Source organism: Vitis vinifera, chromosome 13 (genome assembly GCF_030704535.1).
Source record: "Vitis vinifera cultivar Pinot Noir 40024 chromosome 13, ASM3070453v1".
Taxonomy (NCBI): Eukaryota; Viridiplantae; Streptophyta; class Magnoliopsida; order Vitales; family Vitaceae; genus Vitis; species Vitis vinifera.
This window is the reverse complement of record NC_081817.1, coordinates 20,237,026-20,243,504: the sequence shown is the minus strand read 5'-3', so window position 1 is coordinate 20,243,504 and position 6,479 is coordinate 20,237,026. Positions and strand designations below refer to the sequence as shown.

The following is a 6,479-nucleotide window of genomic DNA, read 5'->3' as shown; positions in this document are numbered from 1 at the left end:
TTTTCTTTTTCGCATTTCTTTCTTCTTTCTTCTTGTAGTATTATTATTAGTAGACATATACACACAAATATTTGTTTTAACTTTATCATTCCTAATGTTATAAAATTTATTATTAATAATATTTTTGCTAATATTATTTTTTTAATAATTATATTAGTATCATAATTTTATAATTAGTATCCTTACTTTTATTGCTTATAATAATAATAATAATAATATTATTATTATTATATTATTATTAAAGTTTATTAGTATTTTCATGTAAACAATGATATATGCATAAGACATTAAAATTTTTAATATTATGGTTATTATTATTTAATGATAATATTATTATTTGATTCATTATTGTATATATGTATTATAAACTAATATTATGATTCATTATTTGGGAGTTTTTTTTATCAAATTATGAAAATTGTTGTTTTCTACATCATGGTGGTTAAAACTTTGGATGGTTACATAATTTTTTTTTAAATTGAGATATGTGTAAAAAAAAAAAAAAAAAAGAGAGAGAGAGAAAGAAATAAGACCCATTAATAATTTTGTTTTCACCTTCTTTTAAATTCATTACTTTTCAAATATTGAGATCATCAAAGCAAGAGAACAGCTAGTAACTTGAAAAATTTAAAATCATTATAAAAAATTCCGAGAATAATTCAGTTTTCATGTTTTAACTTTGAATTCAAAATCCCTTTCTTATGTATGGCATTGCGCAAGTTTCATTTTTAGGAAGAGTTTGGGATTTTTTTTTAAAATTCGAGATGGATTCAAGGTGGGTTTGAGTATTGCCTTGTCCCGTTCCACCCTAACTATATATAAAATTATTTTTTAAAATTAATTTAATTTAATTTTTATTTTCTTATTTTTAATAAATAATAATGATAACAATAAATTTTTTCAATAAAATAAATTATAAAAAACATAATAATTTTATTATTTATAAAATATATTTATTTTAATGTAATTAAAAAATTAAAATAATTTTAAAAAATTAAAATAATTTCAAAAAAAGTTACCAAAATGCAGAAGACCTGAAGGAATCATTGATGGTGGACGACCCAGATGTCCACATTATTTGTTAATGAGAAAACGAAAGAAAAGCAAAGAAAAAGCAAAAAATGTGATGCCAAACATGGTCTTACAAGATGTGGAGCAAAAGCAACAAAGCAAGCTAATTGGATTTTTCATTGCTACTCCATACCTCAAAGGACAAATTTTGAATTACCAAAACACAGAAGACTTGAAGGAATCATTGATGGTGGTGGACCCAAATGTCCACATTATTTGCCAAACACCATAATTGAGTGATGAGAAAACAAAAGAAAAACAAAGAAAAAGCAAAAAAGGTGATGTCAAACATAGTCTTGTAAGGCGGGTGGAGCAAAAACAACAAAACAAACTAGTAGGATTTTTCGTTGCTATTCCATATCTCAAAGGACTAATTTTGAATTACCAAAATATAGAAGACATGAAGGAATCATTGATGGTGGTGGACCAAGATGTTCACATTATTTGCCAAACACCATAATTGAGTGATGAGAAAACGAAAGAAAAGCAAAGGAAAAAAAAATGTGATGCCAAACCTTTTAAAAAAATGAAAAATATATTTAATAATTAGAAAATAAAAGATAATTTTTGTTTTTAAAAATAAAAAATAAGGTATATTTAGATCATATCCTTTTAGTTATTTTTACTTATTTTAAAAAAGTAATTATATAGATATAAAAAATAAAATAATCTAGATAAAAATTATTTTTAAAATGTAGAAAATTAGTTAAGAATGCTTCATCTTCTCATAGTCTTGTTTTATAAAATATCATAAAATAATTTTTAAAAACATTTTTTTTTAACTATTTTGACAACCACAATTGGAATAATACAAAACAAAAATAAATAAATAAAAATAAAAGGTCCAAAGAAAGATAAATGTGTTGCATTAGTGCACTTAAAGTTCAATGAACTTAAAAGCAAGGATGAAAATATTGTAATCACGGATATATCGGTACTTCGATTTTATGGATATATCGAAAATATTGGAGATATATTTTGAAAAAAAATATCGACAGACCTAAAATTGATCAAAATTAATGGAAATATAAGAAAAACCTTGTAGAAATGTAATTAAAAATATAATAGACATTTTAAAGTTGTTTTGTTGAAGAATTTGATATATGTGTAATATAATTTATCATATTTGATAATAATATCATATGCATCAATAAAAAATATGAATTTTTTAAATATACATTTATTATTAAATTACATCAAATATTATTTTATAATAATATTGTGATATTTGATTATAATATGTCTAATTTTAAAATATATTTAATATTAAAATTGTGATCCATTTAATTCAATTGTATTAAATGATATAAAATAAATTATCATATATGTACTGTTGTGATATTTAATAATAATTTTTATAACTTGAAAACATACATATTAATCTATTTTGGATATATTTAATGATAAAAAAATAATGATAATTTGTATAAGTATTTTTATTTTAAAATTTTTATAATTTTATTCAAAAATTTATATTTATTTTATATGTAATTATTATATAAAAGTCATAATAACCAAAATTAATTTATTTATAATATATATATATATATATATATATATATATATATATATATATATATATATATATATATATATATATTTATATATTAAAATTAATCAATTGAAGCATGGTTGTTCGGTTGGTGTTGGTGTAAGCACCATTATATCGGAGAAATATGAAATATTTTATGTATTAAAGTTATTTTGTAAGTGTAATTGACATAAGTATAATTAAGATAACATTTATCAAATTTTTATATAAAAATTAGTTTATTTAATACATTTATATTCATTTATTTAAATTTTTTTAAAATACTTTTATTAAAATATGTTTTATTACATTTTAAATGAAAAATTAAATTAATTTACATAAAATATTTTATTTGAGATTTAATTTTTAAAATTTTATTAAAAATATGTGATAACAACTTTTTTTATTAACATTAATTTATTTAAACAATTAAAATTATTAACAATTTATCTTATCAAATTAATTTTAATTTATAAAATATTAGAACTTCCTTAATTTTTTATATTGTAGCAATTTTTTTGGGTCAAATTATATTTTTAATATTTTAAAATAAAAACATTTAAAATTAAATAAATGGAAAGGATAAATATAAAAAAAAAATTAAGAGTGAAGTGATAATAATTTTTAAAAAGAGGATTAATGAAATAAATATGAAAAGTAGTTAAAAATAAAATGATAATATAAAATAAAATGATAATATAAATTTAAAATGGATAATTAAAAAAAAAAAACAGGGAAAAATGTCATCACCCAAAAAATTGGTGACTTTTCAAAGAAATCGCTCATAAATCGTGAAAAAATCGGTGATTTTTGGAGGAAAATTTCCTCCACGAGCGCGTGCTCTTCACATCAGATTTTTCGACGAGAATTTCGATTTTTTACCGAAAAAAAAATCCCCCAATCGATAATCGGTGGCCGATTTCATTTCGACCACCTCCGATATCCAAAATACTGCTGATATTTCGACGATATTTTTCGATTCTTTCATCACTGGTTCCATTCCTCTTGATTTTCCCTTGCCTTTTAAAAATTCTAGTTCTTGCAATCCCACACCGACGGTGCATGACACCAAAAAGGTGTATTTAAACATTGAAGTGGTGGAGGGCTAACATGCGTGCAGAGCACGCGGGGCTGGCGTTGGACCTACGCTGCATGTTGGGTTTGAGCACGCGCTAGGCTGGGAAGAGTGCGTATTGGGTCTGGACCTCTTATAAGTATTTTGGGGAAAAAAAGAAATGGGGATGATGACGTGGCAGCGATATATCGTGGCTCCGATATTTCCCCTCTATGTATCGTGTCAAAGGTTATGACATTTTCATCCTGCCTAAAAGCTAAATATGCATTGTTGACTTTTTAACCAAGAGTTCAGACACGCACATTTTTTTAATTAAAACTCTGTTAATATAAAAAATATTTTTAAATAAAAATTAAACTTTTAAAAAAGTTAAAATGTATTTTTAAAAAGTTTAAAAAAAATATTTACAATATTTCCTTAAAAAAACATCTTCCAAAAACATTTCTTTAAATGACACTTTTATTGATAACAATTCAAACATACTTCTGATCTAATAGTTAAATATTCTTTTCAATAGGAATATAGCTATCAATTTGTATCGCGATACCACCAAATTGCAAATGATTGATTTTGGATTACCAAAATGCAAAAGACCTTGATGATGGTGGACCCAGATGTCCACATTATTTGCCAGACACCATAATTGATTGATGAGAAAATGAAAGAAAAGCAAAGGAAAGTGCAGAAAACCTCTAAATCACCCTACTAATACTAATAATAATAATAATAAACAATGAAGAATTTGAAATTGTTTAAAATTTAAACATTTTTTCATTGCATTTTATTTTTCCCCCGACTTTCCATATGAACCACATAAAAGAATTTGAATTCCCCCCAAGCATTTCTTTTTTCTTTCTTCAATACTTCCTAACCTTAATCTTCTTTCATATAAAGTATAAAAGAATTAAAAATATTCAAAATTTAAGGCCATGTTAGGTTTCGAAAAATCTGAGGAAAAATGTAAGGAAAAAAAAATACAAAGGAAAAGTAAAAAGAAAGGAAAAATAAAAAATAGATTAAAAGTCGATAAATTATTTTTATTTGTTACTTCAAACTCATTTTATTTATTTGAACTCATCCATATAAAGATTAAATAATTTAAACATACATAAAATTTTGATTAATTTTAATTATATTTAATTTTATTTTATATTTTTCACAGAACAACCAAACATTAAAAAATCATTTTTCTTTATATTTTTTTTTTCTTTCCTTAGTATTTTTCAAAAATCAAATACAATCAAAATGTTTTTTATTATACTTTGTCCACCTTCATATACCACATAAATGCAAAGACCCTTTTTGAGTTAAATACATTAAAAGAAAAAAGAAATTAAAATTTGATAAAAAATAAAAGTAACCTCATTAAATTCAAGGAAACAAAACACTAAACTTTTCGTTTTATTTTTTTTCCATTTATAAATGTAGCATCACAAAAATAGATAGAAATATAAATGGAAGCCCCTTAGGTCCTTTATTTTATATTTGATCAACTTCAACCAATTCTATTTTTATGACACAACAGATATGATAAATTTGAACAAGTATATAATATATAAAGATATTAGTCAGTACAAATTATTCTTCCTTTCGGATAGCTATTTGTACTAAACAGTAAGCATAATTCCTTCCATTAGAGAACCATATATGAGAATTTCATTTCATACAACTCAAACAAAAACATCCAAAATACTAGTTGAAACAAATATATGATAGAAAAACATATTTCAATGGATCCAATCAGTGTTTTTCCAATCTCGGATAAACAAAAAAAATTTTCTTGATTTTGTTTTTTCTTCATTAATCTTTGTAAATAAATTATATTTTAATTCAACCAAACACTAAACTTTATTTTAATTTTCATGCAAGATTAATAACTTATCATAATTAAAATTTGTCTCTACAACTGAGTAGAGCTTTGATGTAATAATACTATACAAATTTCAAGTAAAACTAAATTAATCAAATAGAAACTGTAGCTATGTTTGGATACATGTTCTATTTTTTATTTTTAAAATTAAAATTTTGATATAAAATAAAAATTAAAATATTTTCAAATACACAAGAAATTCACTTTTTTTTTAATAAAAATTCCTATATTTTATATAAAACTCTATTTTTAAAAATAAAAAATAAAAATTGTATCCAAATATAGGCTAAATTGTGAGATTTCTTGGATCCCACAATTCATAGTGAAATGAAGATGAGAGATAACTGACCGAACTATGAAAAAGAATAACAATTTATGAGTTTCAGAAATACTAGTTAATGAAAGAGGTTCTCCGCCTGGATGATTGAGAAAAATACTGAAAAATGTGTCATGCCCAAAGCAATGTCACAATGAAGAATAGAATGAGAGCTAGCCCGAAACAAAATCCGACAATCGCCGTGAAAGCCTGGATGCAGAGGAAATGTAACTAGAGACATGTAAGGAATCGTTAAGCAGGTGAGAACAATATCAAAATCTGATGTATGACTTACTTACCTTTCCCTGAGACTCAAACTTGAATTTTAATGTAAACCATGACAATCCTCTATCTACAATAGGTGCAAGTGCAAGGGCCCTGCATGAGAAGCACTTCTACAAAAATCACATAAAACCCAAGGGGGAAAAAGCATTTTTCTACTATTTTCTAACCCAAATGAAAATTTGAATAAATAAATAGAAACAAGTCTACTGGAAACCAGGAGGCTGCAGCAAATAATCCCCAGATGTCATTGTAATGAAAAAGCATGTACGAATGATTTAATATTTTATTTACAAACGCCGCTAAAAGGCCTTTTCATCAAAGAAATATAGAA

General features: G+C 23.7%; 1 protein-coding gene across 4 annotated transcripts in view; it reads left to right on the top strand.

The window, feature by feature from the left end:
* Window positions 1-6,479, top strand: part of LOC100853276 (SAC3 family protein C) — a 53,850-nt gene that overhangs the window by 23,255 nt on the left and 24,116 nt on the right. The gene's annotated exons all lie outside the window — the stretch shown is intronic.